Source organism: Phasianus colchicus, chromosome 1 (assembly GCF_987193195.1).
Source record: "Phasianus colchicus chromosome 1, bPhaCol1.hap1.1, whole genome shotgun sequence".
NCBI lineage: Eukaryota > Metazoa > Chordata > Aves > Galliformes > Phasianidae > Phasianus > Phasianus colchicus.
In genome coordinates this window covers 23,153,064-23,175,153 of record NC_143436.1, presented here as the reverse complement: position 1 = coordinate 23,175,153, position 22,090 = coordinate 23,153,064, and the positions used below count along the sequence as shown (strand labels likewise).

General features: G+C 39.2%; 1 long non-coding RNA gene across 2 annotated transcripts; it reads right to left on the bottom strand.

Moving 5' to 3' along the window:
* Positions 1-443: 443 nt before the first annotated feature.
* On the bottom strand, positions 444-8,705 carry LOC149919450 (uncharacterized). 2 transcript variants are annotated; one of them, XR_016463582.1, is made up of 3 exons: positions 8,515-8,705; positions 5,074-5,147; positions 444-2,488 (listed from the first exon to the last, which is right to left on the bottom strand). It is a non-coding gene; the product is annotated as an uncharacterized LOC149919450 (long non-coding RNA). The 2 variants fall into 2 exon arrangements; XR_016463581.1 differs by lacking the exon at positions 444-2,488 and adding an exon at positions 2,504-4,625.
* Between the last annotated feature and the right edge of the window lie 13,385 nt (positions 8,706-22,090).

Here is a 22,090-nt window from a genome sequence, read left to right as displayed (position 1 = left end):
AATGGATGAAAGTCTCTGTGAATCTGTACTATTCAGAAGAGAATGCCTGATTCTTCTGCACGCGATGTAGAAAGGATTTACAGTCTTGGACAATGCAGCTCTAATCATGCTCATTGCAAAGTCACTGGAGTCTCTTGATCAGTGTTACTTATTACCCAGACACTGCCAACGTGTGTGGTCTTCATTCTCCTTCTGCCTCCTGAGAGAAGAAGCACTGTGCTATTTCTTTGAATATGGCACCACGGTGTGAGTCTGGAATTCAGGTGTCCATCACACTGGCTGCCAGGAGGTAGGTCTCCTGGCATTGTCTCCTGTTGATTGAGAGCTTCTCCATTTGCTTCATCTGCTTTTCCTGCAGAGGGGAAATTCCTGAGGAGAATTTTCCTGGGGGAAATGTAGAGGGAGGTGCTGGTTTCTTCTCCCTGGTAACCCATAAGATGCAGGGGAAAACGTCACAAAGCTGCACCAGGGGAGGTTCAGACTGTACATCAGGAAAAAATTATTTGCCTTTGAGAGCGGTCAAATGCTGGAACAGGCTTTATAGAGAAAGGATGCCCCGTGCCTGTTGTGTTCATGAGGCATTTGGATCATGCCCTTAGTTAGTCTTAAAGAGGTCAGGCAGTTGGACTTGATGACATTTGTAGGTCTCTTCCAGCTGAACTATTCTATCCCATCCCATCCCCATCCTGTTCCATCCCATCCTACTTTTTGCTGCCTCTGTGGTGCAAGGGATCTTATGTTTGATAAAAACCTTAGTCTTACACCTTTGTATGCACATTTTCAGGTCATACACTAACTGTCTTGTTCCATTAGATGGGTTGCAAGGAAGATGAATATTTGGAATCCCCTGAATATGACACTCCCTGTTCTACGAGGGTCACTCCTGAGATGGAGTCAGACCATGACTTGGAGGTACAGTACAAGATAGTTTATTGAGCTTTCTAACAACCACCATTAATCAACTGCCTTGAGGCAATATTAGGACACTTTCTAACAACAATTACTAAGCATTATGAGTAAGGATACTTAGCCCAGGTGTTATTTCCTTATCAGCTACTCCAAGGCAAATTCAGGCAATGGCTACTAAAGAAAAATGAGTAAAAGAAGACTGAGAGGAAAGAGAAGAGAGAGAGAGAAAAACAGAGAGAGCTCACGATTCCTTGGGTCTGGAACTGTCTTCGGTCTGGGGTCTTAATGCATGGGTGGTGGTTTGTCAAAGGTAAACGTGTGTTCAGTGTTATATAGCCTAGATAGTCTGAGGCTGCCCTCAGTGTGGCAACTTACTTAAGTCTAGAAGATTTCAATGAGGGTCTCTGGTGATTATGCACCCTGCTGTCAGTTAATGTGTTTTTTCTCTTAGCTGATATTTTTCCAGCCATAGGAGGAAACAGATGCTCTCTATAAGAGGAACTAAAGATAAACAGTTCATCACTGCCTCTGCAGCGTAGGAGTCCATAAATCTTAACAGCTTCCAAATGTATTGTTCTCTAGTTGTTCAAGTCAACAAATTCCTTGTCGGTCTCAGACACTGACATTCATAGGATATTCTTCAGACGTCGGCTCTTACAAAGACATGAAGGAAGGCAAAATCTTTCTCCTGACTTCACTGGCTGACAGTTGGCTCCCTTGCTTCGGATAGAGGTTTCTCAGATGGACTGGGGAAATGATAACACTTTCAGTGCAGAGTGTGGTAATTTCTCTTTGTTTGTGTGTCGTGTTTTTCCAGTGACATTGCTTGTGGTTTTTTTATTCAACCTGCACATCGCTTAGATTGCTTGAAGCCATTAGACTTGATGATTTCTTTGCAAAATGAAGTGGAAAAACAGATTCAGTCAAGGCCAGTCTCTGAAGAAACCCATTGTTTGCAGTGGTTCAATTTAATTTCAAACATATCACATCAGTTTCTATTGTTAAGTTTAGCATTTCGGCACTATGGAACCTGATGAGATTAAATTGCATTTTCACTGCAAAATCAGATTTAGCTATTTGAGTGATGAACTGGTGAGGCATTGTATCTCATTATGTATATTGCAAAGAAAAGTGCATGCTTTGGCACATAATAGTTGACTTCCACACAGCCAGGGAGTTTTTGGTCTTTCTCTTTTAATATAAATTTAGGTGTGAATGGTCTTTGGGTCAAAAAACACCAAAATTTCTGTGTCTTAAGCTCCCTAACATCAGGTACTGCTACAGTCGGCAGTGAGCTTGTATTTATGAAGTGATTACTATCTTTTCTTAAAATGTTATGTTATGTTGTTCTTCTCATAACCTTGGATTTTCCAGCACTCCATAGTTGAATATTATTGTGTTGTTTTTTTTTCTAAGTGTAGTGTGATTAGCTGTCCTTGAAAACACAATCTGTGGCAGTTTGAGCATGCAGCAGAATGCCAGGAGTTGAAGTGCGCAAGAACATCCTCTCTACTGAGCAGGTGTATTTATACACTGTGCATCTGTATATCATGTCAGGCCTTGATTTGGAAAAATATTCCTATGACAGAGAATACATACATATAGTTAAAACACGCAGGCTTTAAGGAAGTGTGTGAAGTGTTAAGCATTTACATAAAAATGTGTTTAATTGTGTATATTTTCCTGAAGCATAGCCTGAAGTCCAGCAATTGAACCACTGACAGACACCTGGATTTGGAAGGCTTAGTAATCTTTTACTAGTATGAGACTGCCAATTAATTAGTTTTACAAACTCTTTGAAGCATTTGATGGTTTAGATTTCTGTAAAACTGTAGAATCCTCAGTTTCCAGTACAAACACGTTTTCAGTCACAAATTAGGAAGGTATTTGCTTACATGCAATTAAAAACAGAGGTTTTTCCATATTGGAATGCAGAATACACTTTTTGCTAGGTAAAACTTCTGAAAGGTTGATATGCCATTTGCTCTACATGAAAAGCCAGAATTTTCGTTATTCTATTTTTTCATGTAATTACATGAGGCACAAAATCTATTCAAATATTAACAACATGGCTTTTCTGTGATACTACTGCTTCTTTTTTTCTAAGAAATTAAACAAGTTCAATGCAGTCAGAAAGAACTTAGTCTTTGATCTGATGGGTAAAAATTAAGTATGGAAAGCTCACACGGCATAAGATTGATCAAACCAGCAATTCCCCTTTCTGTTCATGCTTGAAACTTGGGGCAAGACTTTCTTTTTTTAATGTTACAATTGCCAAAAAGCTTTTAAAGATTGGACTTGAGGGCTAGAAGGCCTCAGAATTTCCTCAGAAAATGGAAGCAGCTGCTACAGATCCAGGTCCGTTTGCCTTAGACTAATCTATTAGCACGTTTTCAAAATACAGTGCTGTTAAACAGACTGATAAACATACAGCTTGAAAAATCTGCTTGAGAGCACTGCAAAGTCTAACAGCTATGTGCATCCTCAAGACAGCTAGTTTCGTTTGACATTCTTCTTTTAATTTCCTGTACCTGCAGCTGTGAGTCTCCACATTTCTGAAACTCACAGTTATTTATGCCCATAGCAACATACCATGGGGAAAAGCATAAATTGATCACTTTGGATTAACTACATCAGCATCATTTTGCATAACTTGTATCATCATAAAAAGAGAAAAGTACAGGCAGAATTAGATGCCAGGAACAACCTGCTTTCTGAACAGTCCCTCCCTTTGCTAATGTATCCGCTCCATCTGATCCCAAGTCCTATATCTCCAACTGCCACTCCCACCAGCACCAGAGCTTACAAGTTGTTGCACTGATATTCACACTCTCTCTGTTCCTAACTATTGAATTTTATATGTGGAACCCCATATCTCTGTCATGAGGAATTAACTTCATGCAATTTTGAAGCATACACCTGTTTCTTCTGAAGCATCTCTGAGCAACTAGCCAACTGATGGTCTGCCAGGACATTCATGAAATGTCAGCCACCAACATACATTTGAAGTAGCTGATAAACGTGTGCTATGTCTTTTAACACACTTGTTCTGCCTCCACCAGATGTCTTAGCTTTGTGTTGATTGCTGCTGCTCCCCTCTTTATTCCCCTTGGTCTCTCCTCAGTAGCATTCTCTACATTGTAATGTGTCTCCTTGTTGCTGAAAAATGTACATATATGAAGAAATTCAGCATTGAAATATTAAATCAAACAGCTAACATGCATTTTCATCCATATAACTGCCTTGTATCTCTGTCTTGGGATACAAATTCAAAATGGTAAAATTTCATCAGAAAAGGCAGATAGATGACTTAGATATCTAAGTCTCCGTGTTGTTCTGTATATCTTTCACTTCTGAGCTGTCATTTTCTTCTGCACAGTTGTACATCTAATGTATTAAACACACACAAAAGTGATGGTGACAGACACAACAGCTACTTGACAGCCGGTTTCAAACATTATTTTCTTCCTGAATTAAAATAAATGTTTTCTGAATACCCTCAGGACTTTCTCTAGCTAAAATTTTACAGTGGTTGGTCTGCAGAAATTCATACTGATCAATCACAACTCTTAAAACAGGTTAATATAGAAAACGTTTCACAAAACTCTCCTCTCCAAGGCTTTCTCTTTCTAACCCTCAGTCAGACAGCATCCTTCAACGAACAGCACTGAGAGAATGAGTCAACCACATTCACGAGCAGGGATCCACCCTCAGATCTGTTTGTAGAAAAACAGTAAATAGAAAAGTGGCCACAAATGAACAATGGCAATATGTCTTTCTCTGAAATGTCTTAGACAGATGTGTGGAAAGAAACCTGCCACTGTATTTCCTACAAAGTATTAGGTACTACTTTAGTTTAGGAAACAAAGGCTTCTCGACCCTTGTTTATTCACACAGGAATCTCTCTACTGGTCATCTCTAATCCCTGAGATGAAGTAATTTACATCTCTGGTGGCTTCTGCGTCTGTCACACCATTCACAAGCAGCTCTACTGTACTTTGAGCACCATGGCTATTAGTTAGCTGAGCAGTCAGAACTTTTAGTCAAGACTGCTGTGCGAAAAAATACCATGTATGGTTATTACTAAGCAATTACAGGCCTACATGTCTCAGACAATTATCATGATCACAACACTGTTCTGCCCACTGTATGCAACCAACCTACCTCAAGCTGTGATCTTGTCAGGGTTCATAAGCAAAGCATAGCTGGGCTGGTGAGGAAGCGTGATGGATTTTTCTCTGGAAATAAGGCAGAAATATAAAATAAAAATGAATTGGTAATTTGGATGACAGCATCCTATGCACTTAGCATTACCAGCTTACAGAATTTTATCCTGAGTCTTGTGCTTGTGACTTCTGATTTTCAAGTTTAATAAGGAAAAAAAAAAAAATTAGGAGATTCTACATATGAAAAGTAGATTTGAAAGATAGCCCAGCTGTAGGCATTAGACTGTAAACAATCCTTCCTATGTTACTTTTTAAAATATTCCATGACCACCAGGAAGATACTGGCTATATCCTACATCAAGCCAGAGTATGCCTGTGCTGCTGTAGGAGAAGCTTCCCCTGTACCTGTTTCCTGTGCTTGCTGCTTCTTATTCCCACATCATTATCCCCCTGTGCTAATTCAACCTCCTATCAGCTTGTACAGCAAAGGATTCACAATGTGAAATGGATTAAAACAAACCACACATACATGAAAAATCATAGTAAAAATATTAGCTAGATAATCTGGTTTAAACCCAGATTAATGGCCTCAAAAATTTACGGACTTTACAAGCCACACTCACAGTCTCCTTAAACAAATTATAATGTTAACCTCTTATCTGAAAAAAAAAAAAAAAAAAAAAAAAAACCAACCTGCAACAATATATTACAGAATTGCAATGAAAAAACACATCAGCAATCAGCAATAACTTATTATTCCTGAACACCATGAATGACCCATCACCTAACTGAGTCTGACATGGGATCATAGACCAGAAAAGAGGCTGCTCTGCACAAATGTGTGTGCCCCAGCTGGGAGGCAGTGAGAGCTTACTTTGCCCACACTGGGCCTGATAGGCCTGCTGAGAAGTGCTTTGCTCCCAGGCCAAGCGCTGGAAGCATTCTATCAATTTGATTGAATTGATTTTAAAGGTCTTCAAGTCATAATTTCTTTCTCTGTGCTGCGAGGCAATTCATCCTGCGGTTAATTGTGGGCATCGCTGAATAGTTTACATTAGGGCTGTAGTAATAGTAGGGCAGAGGTTTGTTAAAGAATAATGTAGCTAGCAGAAATTGAAGGTGCCTCATTGTATATACTGGAGGCGTAAAAGTCCTCAGGCAAAAGATTTGATGAACCAGACAAATCCTTTGTCGCATAGCAGTCTGCAGCATTCTTTCATGTAGCAGAAAAAGATACTTTGGAAGTCTGAAAACATGTAAGATAAGAAGCCCTCACCCACTGTTTTGGTTTTTTATACCAGATTAAAAGGCCAAGATGCTAGAATAAATTTTGTGCTTGGCATGTGGCAGAATCTCCCTCTACCAAATGTAAACACATTGAGCTCTCTGTAAAGGCTCCCTTACAGCTCTGGCAAAAAGGAAAGCCCAGTCTGTGTTGGGGGTGAAGGATTACTACATAGACTGAGACAAGTTTTCCAGGAAAAGCTACTGTAATTATAGAGATTTTCTCCACTCCTCTTATCCAATCTGAATTGCATTAGATATTCTTCAAACCCCAGACACCAAACCCTATAAAGGAAAGAAAGATGTCAAGCATAGTCAATAATATTGCAAACAGCTGCAGTGATTTAAGAAGTTATTAACCCATAATCATTCCTTACAGCCTCTCTTCGGGGGATACTTGCTTCCCAAGCTCTTCTGCTGAACAGATGGGATCACACAAGCATTTTCTTAGGAGCAGCTGAGGAGGTGATCTGAGTTAATTTGGCTGGTGCTGCCTGAATTGGATGACAAACAATTCACCTCTCATTCCACCAGGCTGGAAAACCCAAGAAGTCCAGCTGGTGTGTCCATATAAGGCTGCAGTTCCAACTAGCTCTGAAGGACAGGGCGGCTCCTGGCCTCAGAATGTAGTCCACACATTCATGCCAGGGCAGTAGCAAAGCAGGGCTAAATCCTTATCTTGTTAATCAGAGATGATTATTCTGCTTCAAATACTACTCTGAGAGAGGTCATTGTTTAACTGATGACATTTTTGTCCTTTGGGTCCGTCCTTTGCATACAATCACTTTTCATATACATAACTGGGTTTGAACCTCTCTCTGAATGAGAGTATATTGCCTTCCATTTAAACCATCAGTCATATTAAAATTAACTCATCTGAAAACATTGACACTTAAATGAAAAATGTGTTTTTAATAAAACTGTCATTGCTCACTGCAGCTTAGTCTTAACTTAGACTCTCTAATGAATTAAAGCATTTAGCTAATGAGCATATCCAAGACAGCTACTAGAAGAGTAAATATGACATAGAATTACTTAAACCATTTAAAGCTACCCTTTGTTACAAAGGATTATTCTGCACCTGAGCGCCCAGGCCTGTGTAGGTATAAAAACCTAGCGCCTACCTGCCCGATCACATAATCTTCATGCATAACAAAAATGTTTAATTACCCTTGCAAAAAATAAAGGCTTCAAAATTCTGAAGGAAAAGAAGAACGCTTGTTGTTTGTTTTTTTTTTTTTTACTTAAAGCAACAGAAAGTTTAACCTTCCTTTCCTCCTGTTCATAGCAATGATGAAAGCAACTTCAGCCAGGATTCGGGGTATTTTACTAGACAAGCAAGAGCATTTCTGTTTGCAGCTGTGCTAAGCAAAACAGTGCCATCTAGTAGCCTGCAAAGCAGTGATTGCTGGTGCGTTGTGTGTTACCTAAATGTGGGCTGGTTTCCCCCATAGCCAGTACCTTACCACTGTTGTGACTTGTTTCTGTGCAGGACTTCTCTTCAACTGCTGTTTTATCACCAGTAATGAGTTTGTTTCAGATGAACTTTTCATTGCATAATTTGTTTAACACCCTAGCCAAATGGAAATGGAGATGAAAAACAATCCACAGAGTTTTAGCAGGTGATTGTGGTTACGTCATGCAGTATTATCATGGACCTGTCAGCCTGGTAGCACAAAGTAGATATGATCCTATGAGCTCATATAACATTACATTCCCCCCCCCCCCCCCCCCCCTTAACTTACTGGATAAATTGCATTTCTTTAGTTAGCAGAGAACAGTCCCACACAAAACAATGTTTTGTCCCAGTGCAGAAATGAAGACTCTATTACTTAGAAAAGACTGAAGACTATGGGACTTCTCTTACTGTGTCACATAACTGCTTTTCAATTTCATTTGCTAATTCTACTTTGCTTCTTTACCCCATATATTTATTTAAGACATCTAGTGTTAAATCTGATTAATGTTATAATAAACAATTTCTAGGCACGCTTCATAGAGTACTAAGTGTATCCATACTGGTAACTCTAAAAGCTCAAAGGAAAAGCTTCTGTGAAACAGTCCAAAGCTGGTTTAAGTTCAGGAAGAGTCTGCTGGGACCATTAAGTTACATAAAGAAAGTAGGAGTCAGATCTTGAAACATATTATCACTTACATCACCATGGTGCTCAGGAGTGCTAGATCCTGGTGCAGAGCCCAAATGATCCCAACCAACATTAAAGTCGACCTCCCAAGGGTGAGATAAGAACCAGCAGATTCGATATAAGGCAGGGCATGGGCAACAGCCTGCTGGTCTATCAGGAGCTCCCTGCAAGTCTCGGAGAAAACAACCAAAAGGTGCCTCACTGAAAGTCATCAAGTGCACAGGGGAAGCAGCTGTAGTAGGGAAATCAAAGCTTTAGTTAACTCCTGACACTGAGTGATGTGGAATAGAATAATAGAATCATAGAATGGCCTGTACTGAAAAGGACCACAATGATCATCTAGTTTCAACACTCCTGCTATGTGTAGGGTTGCCAACCACTAGACCAGGCTGCCCAGAGCCACATCCAGCCTGGCCTTGAATGCCTCCAGGGATGGGGCATCCACAACCTTCTTAAGCCTCAGCTGAGAAGAGTTACAAGAGATCAGGTGCATGGCTGGAGAGAAAAGCACATGGAGAAAGAGAGAAAATGACACTGCCACAGTCACAAGCCAGGAAGCGCATCCTGAAGCAGAACATCAAACTCAGAGAAAATGAGTAAGAGCAATCAAATGCTGTAATAAGAATGTTGCCAAATGTTTAGTTGTAGGGTAGTAAGAAAGACCATAATTTAGAAATATTTTTTAGGAAAACAGTTGACGTTACAGAGTTCTAGCCAAAGGTGAAGCTTGTGCCGTAGGTTAAATGACAGACAAGATGGAGGCAGTTGCCATAGTGATGACTGAAGGTGGACCAGATATAAACACAGACAGGACCAAGTATCACGTCAACAAATGAAAGGGTGGACTAAGGGGGGGAGAGGATTGAGAGCTGGTGAGAAGTCATTAAGGCTCATGGGTTTAAAGTCATAGAGAGGTTGAACAGAAAATTTTGATGAGCCCAAGTCTGGCAGCAACACTGAGAAGATGAGGAAGATGGAGACTACAGTAACGAGGAGGTCAAAAGAGAGCAGAGCTTTGTGGAAATGAAGACACCTGTGTGGCCTTCATGGCAGCTGAGAAAATTGTAATCAAAAGCGTGGGCTGAACAAGGAGCTAAGGGCAAAGTAACGAGCAGTAGAGTGGTTAAAAAAAAAAATCATTTAATCACTAAGAGCAAATTAGTGAGATTTTTGAAGCTGGTGCAATACAGTACTGAGAATGAGTTAAGCTCCTGAAGTTCAGCAAGGAGTATGGACCGATTCTTAATTAGAGTAAGGAGAATTTTAACAAACTAGCCAACAATCTATGGTATTCTTTCTAATGGACTGGAAGGCTGAGGGGAAGGTCTCTGGGTACTCGTTAATAGCTGGCAGACAGGTGGAGGCATGGTCTGGAGGCCTCCTGACACTTCTGCTTAAGTAAAGAAGCTACAGCAGAAAGAATCAGAATTTGGATTTTAAAAGAAACTTCTACTTAAACTCCAGAGACTGAAATACTCTCCATATGTATGTGAAGTTTCTCTCTGAAGGCTTCACATATAGAAGCAAGTAAACTGCAGTTCTGTGCTCTGTGTGAGACTGCTGGCTGCCACTGACTTCAAGGGGACTTTCTTAGACCTAGAACTTTGTGGGCTATGAAAAGGCAAATTTCTGAGAAACTCTTTTTCTGTAGTCTCGAGAAGGAGAGGGCTTCTCTGAAACTAAACTGAAAGGGTGAAAAGAAATAAAATCTGCTTTAGTCTCTGTAAAGACCAGATGATAACTATAATGTTACATCTCTCCTGTGCATGACAGGGAAACAGACAAGGGTAATAAAAAGTATAGGTAGATCAATCTGTGCGTACATTTCTTCAGCTCTATATTATATATGAATCTTGAGATTATGCAGTCCTACGTTCATAAGGGATCAGCTCATCAGTCGGTACGTGTAAAATAACTTCAAGTGACGTATAAGTATATAAAAAGTGCATGAGTTTAGTATTTTGTTGTTCATTTTGAGATGAAGAATCTGTTCTTAGCAAAGACTCAAATGTCATCAAAGCAAGTGAAGATTGAAGGTAAGTCACTGATCTTAATGGAAACTGCCTGTGTGTATTCTGCATTCATAAAATACTTCTGCAGCAGCAATTCTTTAACTCTGTGGTATGTGCTCTGTAATCTCTTATGCTGTGCAATCTCAAAGTATATTTTTTGTTAACTGTAGTTCACACAATTAATCTCAGAAGATATGTTCATTCATAATTTAGTTTTGCATTTAGACAGATGTTCATTTATTTTACTGTGGGGTGTCTTACACTGAGGGGAGGAAACCGTTTTTTTTCTGGTATGTTTTCTTTGTTGATGTTGAACAGATTTCTCACAAAGATTTGAAGTTTAAAAAAGCTAAAGTTTAAGAAAATGTCTTGGTGCCGAAGAGGAAGAAGCTTCAGAATCCAAGATATATGGAAGATCTGAGGAAATGTGAACTGTAAGGCAGATGTATGCTGTTCTGGTGCTTATAGCTATTGCTGCCACCTGCAGACTCTACATAAGGGCAAACCTGATCAGCATCGCTCTTCTGTGCACCCTGGTTTTCTCTGAAACGAAAGAGAGTGGCCATCTAGTATCCTCCAGTGTCTCCCTCAGTCTTGGCATTTAGATACCTGTATGACAGAGGCTCATTTGGGTGTCCAGCCCACAGCAGACACACGTTCACAAAAAGTTTGTACTGGCCAATAACCTGTCAACATAACTTCATCTTACAGATCTGTGGCCTTATGCTCTATAAAAGCAAGTGATCTGCTGGTCTTTCTGTTACATTTTTTATTACTTATTTTTCTCACTTCCCTACTAGTCGTGGTTGTGACCTCATAAGATTTATTGAGTTCAAAGAGGAAACTTGAGGGACTGCAAAGATGATATTAGAGGAGGTGCTGGAAACATGAGCAGTGTTCTCTCCCATAGTCTTTACTGATTTAGTGGCCTGGCATGGGCTTGCCTCCTGGAAATGCTGCCTCTTCAATTACAGATTAAGGTTTACTACTTGTAAGAATAGAACTGTGTAAGCCTTCCAGCATTTAATCCGAAAGAATGTGTATGCCTTTGATTTCAGATATGCAGATCTGAAGGAGGAGGATGATCTTGCACTAGGAAATGGAGATGAAGTAGACCTGTTTTCATTTACTGTCTGTATCACAGGCTTGCCATGTAATCTAAGATAAGCTACTAAACTCTTTGTTCACTATTACATGACTCATAAAATTGGGATAATAATATTTTTTTTTTGCTTTATATGTCCTTATTCTTGCCTAATAAAATAGTATGCTTTCTGGCTTAATGTATTTGGGGATGTCTGTATGGCAAATAAGCAAGCATGTGAACATGGTACTCTCTTTCCAAGACTTCCTATCTGTGCGTATCCAGGACTCGCTCACGAATGTATATTGGCCATGAATGTGAGTGCTTGCACAAGTCTGTCTGCCTGTTCTTCTGCTTGCAGGTATGTTCAGGTCAGTTAGTGTCCTGGAGTTGCTTCTAACTGGAATTCATGAATAATAAAGCGATTTTCAGCACCTAATAGTTCAATTAGAGCTAAGGAACATTTTTCATGTTCATTATCAACAAATGAGGAGGGTTTGTATCATCATATGCCTCTGTGACTTAGGTTGGTTGCCTGAAATATGAGATTTGATTAGAATCCCTAATCTAATTCTTCCATCTTTCTAGTACATTACAGGTGGGAAAACAGTCACATCAGAAATCAAGAGTTATTCCTCTCTCTGCTTAAGTGAAAACTCTAGAGTAATTAATAACATTTTAATGTAACTAACATTCAGCTGGGAATTCTTAACTGTTATTTTCATGACAAATTGTAAATGCTGTGAATGGCCACACTGCACCTTATGATTCTGCTCAGGCAATTTCCTTCTAGCTCTAGAATGCTACGAGTCATTCAGGCAAAGTAAAACATTTATGGCCAGTTTTAATGCACGTCTCATAAAAAACATTACTGTGAATTAATGAGTAGAAATACATTTGAATCCAGATCTGATAACGTGATTGAGTTGAGGGTATTTACACTTCTTTGTGAATAAGCATCAGAAAGAAAGATTTTTATCATGTATTCTGACTAAATCGAATTTGAATAAACATATACATTCTTTCCCCAGAAGTCTCTCTGTAGTCTCAGTGGCTATGACTTCACTCTTTGTATACTTTAATACCAACAGCCCTGTAGATATTCATTTGTACAGAAACCAGTGCTGTATTCTGGTTCAGACTTGGCTGCAGATAGAGGAATTGATTTAATGCAGAGTTCTGCCAGCAGCATAAATGGCATCTACCTATTAGCAGTGTCTTTGCCTTATGATGACTACTACCAGGGAGAAGTGGGGGTATGTAATCCCAGTGCCATGCTAATACCATTGTTTAATTTGGGGATGAAAAATGCTAATTGGCTCTGATAATTAGGGCATTGAAAAATTCTCCTACAGTTAGGACTGGAGAAATATTACTCCTTAAAAATTAGTATTTTATTACTTTTTTATGCATAGACGTGATCTATTGATGCATATTCTAAAAATAAAGAATGTGTGAATTTCTCAGCACTTTAGCCTAATAAACTTAATCAATCTGCATCTTTTGTTCTTATGATTTATGCATTTTTTTATATATAATTTGATTTGCTTTCATGTTTTAAGGCTTTGTTAATACCTGCCTTCTTTGTTTGGTAAATAAGAATAAACACTTAGTGTAATGAAGGTTACTAGCACAGCTTAGTTCAAAATGCTTACTTTGTAGTGTAAGTATTCCCTAAACCCAAAACTCTGCAATGCACTTCATTACATTTAGAACTTGGCCAGCTCACAAAAGCTGTCAGTATTAGTTTAGAAACTGCTGTTTTCTGTTTTACTTAGTGCAAGTAACCTCCTTGAACCACAGGTGTCTCCAATATATTTAAGTCTAGTGCATAGTACACCTTGCTGGTTTTTCAAAACTCTGTATCTGACAGCAGAATGGCGGGACTTTCATTGGGGTGTGTCTTTGAGACTGAAGCAGGAAAATCATATTGGTACCTGTCATTACTCAGCAAGGTTTCAGGAATGACACAAGTGCACCTACAAAGGGTTGTTGCAATCTGAAAAGTTGGTAAGACTTCAAATCACTCGACATGACTGTCACTCACCTTTGCAGAAGTGTTCAGAAGATGCAGTCCCCACTGTGGTCTGCCAGGTGCAAGAAGAACTAATCTGAAAGCAAACAGGAAGCCAAAGCTTCACCCACACTCTGTACTTCAACAGAGCTGGCCTGGTGGGGAGGGCCCAGAGGGTTTTGTGTCTTTAAGATACTGTAAGAAGCTCACATTTCTCTTGATGCAAAAAGGCACTAGACTAAGATAATGAGGTTTTGCCATGGCAGCTTTTGGATCAGGCTGATGGTACAATTTTTTACGAAAAAATATTTTCAAGTCCAAAATGGCTGTAATCAGAAGAATGAAAAGAACCTGTGTTGGAATGAAAACTTTGGCCAGACAGCCAATGAATTGAAGCAGCAAAGAAGTCCTTTTCCTCTTAAGTCAAACCTTATCCTGTCTCTCTCAAAACATGTCAGAGAGAATAATTATGGTATTATACAACTATTAGAACACAGTGTATGCAAAACATAAAAGTGAAATAACACAGAAGAAGCCCAACATTCTATTCAACAAAAATTAAAGACACATTTGTGTGTGACTATTTTTTTTCTTGAAAGTTTAAGTATCTGATAAGTATTCCTTCCCACGTTTAAGATAAGACTTACATTTGTGTGTAAAGTGTGAGACTTCCCCTACGATTCACCTCCACTGCTCCGTCTATGTCCAGTTCACCATTTGGGTTCTGTCCATTTTGTACTTCCTGACGATAGCTGTACAATGACTGAGGAATCAGCATTACGTTATCAGAAGTACTATTCAGCTTTGCTTTGATGTCCTTTCTGGCAGCATCACCATCTGCAAGTGTATAAAAGTAACACCTGCTCAATGTATTCAGAGTATGGACAGTTTATGAAGGCCTCCACAAAGAACATTACTGAAACTGATAGCCTGGAATATGAAAAGGAACATCAAGAGATAAAATACTGATCTTATTCAAAACTCTGACAGTACTGAAAATTGGACAACAGTATTCAGAATTCAGTGAAAATACTGATCTTTTAGACAAATGGAGAGTTCAAGGACAAAGTTATACATCAGTAGAAGTGATAAAAAGTGTGTAACTCCACTGAAATCAGGGGACTTTCTTTGAGTTTCTAAGTGAGCTTAGAAATTAGTTTTCAGTTTCTAAAGTGGTTAAGCAATCCAGTGAATGGATGTCTCTACTCTTTTCCCTTGCCAGAGGGCTTTCTATGCGTCTCATTTCTTAATGCATCAGGATCTTCCAGGAGAGACTGAGATTTGTCATCTTCTCTCCTTTGATTGACTTTTCTGGAAATAAATGTTCAGCCTTTATTTGCCCATTAATCTGGTAATGTAGGACGAATCTGTTTTGTACATTTGAAGAAGTATATCTGTGTGTGGTCATGGACCAAGCAATACTCCAGTATAAATCCGTAAAGAGCAAACACATACTCTTCTGGAGCTGGTTGGGTTACTTTTTTCTCCTTTTGTTTTTCATATTTTTTAATACAGTGACACCCCATGTTCCAAATTTTCATTGCTTGAAGGCCTTTGCTGCAGAGACTCATTATACATGGATGTGCATAGTCTCTATTTATCGTGGTGATGCAGGGCAAGTGAATCAGAAAGTAAAGTGTTTCCTAATAGTGTTTATGGTTAGCAGGAAATACTGTGCTGAATAAATTATGTTATGATAAAGCCTTATAAACATTATTACATAAATACAGCCTTTAATCACTTAACTGGCTAATAACACTATCATTTTGGTTTTGTACAGTAATTCAATTAAATTGAATAAAACTGCGGTTGAAGGAACGTTACAATTCCTCTTCTGCCAATGTTTACCTCTCATTTCTTTAACAGTAGTATCACAATTCTGTATTACAGGCCTTGAAAGGCACAGAGGCCAGACAACAGGAATTGTTCAGGGACCCTCTTCATCTTTGCCAGGGCTCTTGTGATTCTTATTATTCCTGTTTTCATTCATGTCAGCCTTGAGATGTTTCGTTTCCAGCTTAGGAGTAGTTTTAAGATGCCGGCTCTCTTTATGTTGGCTGCTCTGTAGCACTTTGGATGTAGGCATGGAGATAAAAAATAGAGGGCATGATTCATTTCACACTCATTCTGGTATAAAAGACAGCCAAAGTAAATGAAATTAGACTGAAATAAGACTCAGACCAGTTTCAGACTCCAATTACAGTGGTGGGATAGGTCCGTGGTTCTTCATTTCCTCACAGGGAAGAGTGGAAATTAAAAATGTTAGCTAGGTCTTTTTCCTTCTGCAAAGAACATATTTGAAATACTCAGGGAGTACTGGCACAGCAGAAAAGGCTCTGGCGTTTACAGCTGGCCACAGATTACCCTCAGGCAGTGATCACACTGTTGGGTAACTCAGGTCAGCAGGAACCCATGAGGACATCCTGTCCTGTTATATGGCTGCAGAAACTGGAAGTTTATTTGGATTGTACTGATCGAATAGGATTTATCCAAAATCTCTGCGTATGTGTAAACATGCAAAAATATGTACTAACAAATCATGGCAACCAGTTAGCAGTTAAAAATAGGAGCAATTGCAGACATTTAATTATTTAAATTGTGATAATAACAATCATCTATAAAAAGAAGATATCCCCAAAGATTTTTCCTGTTTAAGGTTATGCACATATAATTACCTTATTATGAAACATAATTATGGTACCCTCAGGGCTTTTGTGTAGTTTTTACAACCAACTTGACAAGGGATTGGTGAAGTGCAGGAAATAATCCAACACTTTGTATTAATTTTATACCACAGTATCAATTTAAATAAATACAAAACTACCAAAATATGATTGTCATACTGTAAATGCCTGAACCTCTTATAATAAATTCTTTTATGAAGTCGTAATTAGGACTACATGTGGTGACAATTAAATCTTCCTCTCAGTGGAAGTGATCCTCTAAAGGTGAGGAAATCTTACTTTTCATAAAGCTATCTAGTATGATAGCAATAACCAAATGTTGTTGAAACAAGTAGTTGTTTCAAAGTTCATCCTTTTAGTATGTAAAGTTGTGAATATTTATTCTCATGCACATTTCTTATGTTGTCTACACTGAATTTCCTCTGTCATTTCATTATCCTGGGACCATAAGGTGGCTGTAACTAGACATAACTTCTTATGCTGCACTAATCTGCATGAGATGCTTGAGAAGGAAATTACTTGGATGTCCTATGGTTTATGCAGTTCTGCAGTGTATGCTGAATTTCCACTGTAGCCTAAGAGCCAGCTCCTCCTCTTGAGTTTCTCAGCCAGTAAAGTCACAAAGATGTAAGGAAAGGAATTTATTATCTCCAGCAGCCTCAAGGACTGGTGAGCACATGTGCATCACTAGTGTGTTGCAAGAGCAAAGATTCACAGAGCAGCTTCATATGGTTTTGATAGTGGAGATGAAGACAGGAAGAGAAGAGGGATGTGCACAGGCCATACTAGGGACATCAGCTGCTGCAGACTGTCCTTGGCAACTGGAAGACACACATTGAGAAGATGAGGAGAGCCATCCAGCACCATCTCTCACCATTTCCCTCTGCCCACACAACGTCCACAGAAGGGGCACTATGGTTTATTCATGAGAGGGCTCTATATCATGTTTCATTAAAAATCAGTTCTGCTACATAGACAGTTTCTGCTTGATCTGAACATGTACCTACATAGTGTTCTTTTGTCTATGCTAACTCCCCAGCTGCTGTCAGTGATACAGCTATTGTATGTATTAATTCAAAAAGCATGTGCTGAACAAATACCTTGTTATCAACAGAGCAAAACACAACGGGTTCAGCCCCACAAACTTGTGCTCACTCTTGCTTTAATCCATCAAAGAACATACTTGTTTAATTTAAAGAGCACAATGGAATTTCAGTAAGACAACTCAAACACTTCCAATTTAGCACAGCTTGAATTGCTTTACCGAATCAGGGCCAGAAGGTTAAGGCACTTGCAGGAAAGGAACCCCTAATGCTCACATTCTTTTCTTTCTAGTTAGCTGCCCTAGATATGGTGATGTCAGTTATCGTGCACTTGAAGAGAACATCTTCTTTGTTTGATAGTTCAAACTGAACTGGTCACTGCAGGTCTGGTGTGAAAAGCATGTCCTTTTGGCAGGTCTGTGTGCCACCTTCTAAGAACCACACCTCTCATCCTCAGAAAACTGGCCAAATTACCAGCTGAGCAAAGCTCAGGGCTGAGCCACCGTCTCTGTCCTGCCGAAAAGATTACTTCATCTTCTAAGTGTGTCATGCAAGCTGCTTTCACTATGAGCTAATTTAAATTTCTTATGGCTTGGCTAAGATTAGCTCACATAGTGACATTTAAATTTCATTTGCTCGCAGTAATTTTGTTGTGCAGAATGTTGCAGATAACAGAGAAACAGCAGATTATGTAAATAGCCATTTATAAACACAGCAGCTTTTTTTCAATCCATTGTTCTGAACATCCTACCAAAATTGCCTTGCATGTTCCTCATTTTAAATGTGTCTGTGATCAGACACTGTGCTTCAACATTTTGAAGTTTCGCTCATCTCTTTTTCACTCATCAAAGTATGTCTGTTAAATTAAAAACACAGTTAAGAGCCAGTTATTTCATCAAACAACAATAACAATAAAAATTCCTGCAAAAAGGGCAAAAGACATAAACTAACCATCTGCTATATGCAGTAGCAACATTCTAGTAAGGAAGAAATGATAATATTTGAAGTGAGATTGCTAGACATGTCCCACAAAGCTGTATTAGTTTCTTTTTCATTACGATATTTACTCAAGAACTTTACTGCCAGAGCGATGGAGCACTGGCACAGGCTGCCCACAGAGGTCGTGGGGTCTCCTTTTCTGGGGATATTGAAGATCTGCCTGGACACTTTCCTGTGTGGCCTGCTGTATGGAACCTGCTTTAGCAGGAGGTTGAACTAGAAGGAACTGGGGCTGTTTAGTTCAGGGAAAAGGAGGCTGAGGGGAGACCTTATTGCTCTCTTCAGTGATCTGAAAGGTGCTTACAGCAAGAGTAGGTTTGGTTTCTTCTCACTGGTGACAGGTGACAGGATGAGGGGAAATGGCCTCAACTTGCACCAGGCTAAGTTTAGGCTGGATATCAGGAAACAATTTTTTACAGAAAGCGTTGTTAAGCACTGGAATAGGCTCGCTAGGGAGATGGTTGAGTTACCACCCCTGGATGTGTTTAAAAAACTTTTGGATGTGGTGCTCAGGGAAATGATTTAGCTGAGGGTTGTTAGAGTTAGGGTAGTATGGTTAGGTTGTGGTTGGACTCGATGATCTTTTAAGTCTTTTCCAACCTGAGTGATTCTATGATTCTATGATCTCCAGATGTCCCTTCCAACCCCTGCAGTTCTGTGATTCTGTGATTTGAAAGCCTTTTCAAATTCTGGCAGTGAAAGCTTGGAGAGATGGTTAAGTTAAATATTCATACAAATCTTAACATTCAGCTTTGCATCTTTTCATCTGCCACTGTTTCCTGTAAGGAAATTGCTTTAACACAGAGTAAAGAGCCAGTAACCTGTTCAGGTTCTGTTGGTGTTCTTGCTGCCAAAGGCAGAGCTTTTCAAATCCTGCTTGAAAGAAGAACCCATGGAGGAATCACTAAGTGTGATTTCTGTTTTACTAATAAAATTCAAAATGAAAAACAATCATGTATAAGAGAAAGGAAAGAACAAAATGGTTTTGCTAAAAAGGCGTAACAAAATTTGGCAAGAAATTCATTTCTCAGGAGGCAGTGAGGCATTGGCACAGCTGCCCAGAGGAGCTGTGGATGTCCCATCCCTGCAGGTAAATACCAGGCTGGATGGGGCCCTGGGCAGCCTGAGTTGAGGAGTGGCAACCTGCTCACAGCAGTGGGTTGGAATTGGGTGGGCTTTGAGGTCCCTTACAACTCAAACCATTCTCTGGCTCTATGATTCCATGGAGTTGAAAGCTAAACAGCAATTCTTAGTGCTGTATGTCAGAGAGAAAGCCTGAAGAAAAACAGCACTTTCAGTTGTATTCACTGAGGGTAAGAAAAGAGGCTGAACTAAGTCTCGTTCCTCTAGGGGCATTGATGATAGCTTAAGTAAATATGGCTTGTGGGAATGCTGAGTGAATTAATGCCCTTCAGCAGCAACAGGTGACACCAGCCTTGCCAAGTATGATAGCATCTTTACTCCAGGAGCTGCACCCACTTTGCTGCCAGCTGGTTGTCCATTGCCTCAGGCTCCTGCTAAACTCTCTGCTCTCTGCATTGCTACATTCTGTGTCTTCCCTTTGCAGACTGGTTTTGAGAAATAACAAGGTCCAACAGGAGCCGGAAGGAACTGCCTTTCATGTGGACGGCATATGGTTGGCCTCCCTGGGGTCAGTTGGTGCCTGGTGTAGAGAAAATATGAAAGACCTGAGTGATCCAGCAATAAGAGAAGTAGTTGAAAAGTGTAAGAGAAAAACCTGTCCTAAATGATACAAAAATATATATTGCATAAATACACGGCAGTGCAAAACAAGAGAAACAAGGTTGCATTGAGGGTGAATGTATAATTAGAGTGAAGTCGTTTAAACCCAATGATCTTTGATACATGCATAAATATTCCCATGGGCATTAAAATATTTTACATAAAGATTATATGAATCTATTATTAATGTAGTCGAAGAGTATTTTTATAATCAGATTTTCATATCGTTTATTAATAAAGACCATATCAATATGAAATGTAGAAAAATGTAAGTACATGTCATATTCATCCATTTTTCAAACTAACATCTATGTGTTTTCATTATAGTTGAGGTGTAAATAAACAGTTGCTAAAATATTTTATTAGATATGTAATTTGTATTTGTATTAGAGGTAACAGAATAGTACAAAGAGTTTGATAGCCAGTGCTGAGCAGTAAAGTTCAGCTATGCATAAAATTGTGAAGCTGTGTTGTGCATATATATACTTAAGGTAGACCAACTAGTATGTCATCATATTCTAGGAGAAAAAAAAAAAAGAAAAGAAAAAGAATTTTAAATTGTAATTTATTGACTGTAAATATCCACTTGACATGGATCTGATATGCATGACTAAAGAATAAAACATGGAAATGAAGAGAAAGGGATGGAGTTAGTGTGAGAGGCATTTAATTTAATCTGACATCCATGGATGGAGCACAAAAAGCATTTCAATAGCAGTACTAGATGCTACCTCCATATTTCATTTATTAGCACAATAGGTGACTTTCTACAGCCATAACCATGTCTTATTCCTGTTCTAGTACCATGACTGCTCTGTAGAATGTATCAGTCAAATCCCAAGGAAGCATATACTCTTAGCAGAAATGTTGGGATCTCTTTGGACCCTGCAGTTGCTGTATCCAAAGCATGGTCTGCCTCACAGTCTGCTTCTTGCTTATGGGATGAGCAGAGAGGATGGAGGTGAGGCAGAAGCAATTTTTGCTTTTCACCTCCAAGACAGGGAGAGGAGAGTGTTCCCTCCTCAGAGACATTGGAAGTCTTCATTAGGCTGATGAAGGAAGAGGAGGGGATAGCATCATGAAAAAGCCTGGCCACTCAGACATGAAGTGGGTCAGCAAGGACTAGTAAAAAGGCACTGCTGTAAATGGGATCTTCTCCCTCTTTCTTCCATCAGATGAAGGGGATACAAGGATGTTTTAGATTGTCTGCTTCTCAGCAGCAGGAACATCTTGAGGGTCTGCAGAGAGAGAGAGGAACACTGAAGATAACCAGAAAGGAGGTTTCAGGAGTATAAACAAACACATTTGGAGAATAGAGGGATGAGATAGAAAGGCCTGTGTGCTGTGCCTGCAGCTTTTGTATCTTGACCAGTATCTGAAATACCCCTTGTTGCTGCGGAGACAGTGCCCACGCTGGGTTGAAAAGGAGCACATAAGCAGATGTACCTGTTTTGGCCTTTTTTTTTTAAGAGCAACCAAAAGAGATAAACCAGTGCTAGGTGTGACTGGGAGGCTGGTTCATGGCTCTGCTGAGACCATCTGTTAATGTCCATTACAGTCATGAGATGGCTATGACTTTGAGCTATTTTAAGACCAATAACTAGCTTTCAGTTTTGATCTCATGGCCCCCCAGTTTCTGAATAATCACTTCCCAGAATATATTTGTCATATAACTTCAGAAAGGTGTAGAGTTCATGATGAATTGCACTCATTTAATTAAACTATTGAAACAAATTTCTCGCCATGGTGCTATTTCCTATTACCATTTTCAGAAAATAAGAAAACAACGTTCAAAAAAGTGTAAAAAAAAAAAAAAAAAAAAAAAGAGCCCCAAACAATCAAAAAGATATTACCATAATTTAGTTCCCAAACTTTTCAAAATTTCTGTAATCTGACATATGATGTTGAAACTGCGAAGTATTTTCTCTTTTGATAGAAACAGAGAAAACAGGTTGAATGCTATACTCAATATTACAAGCACATAGAAAATGACATATGGAGAGACCCT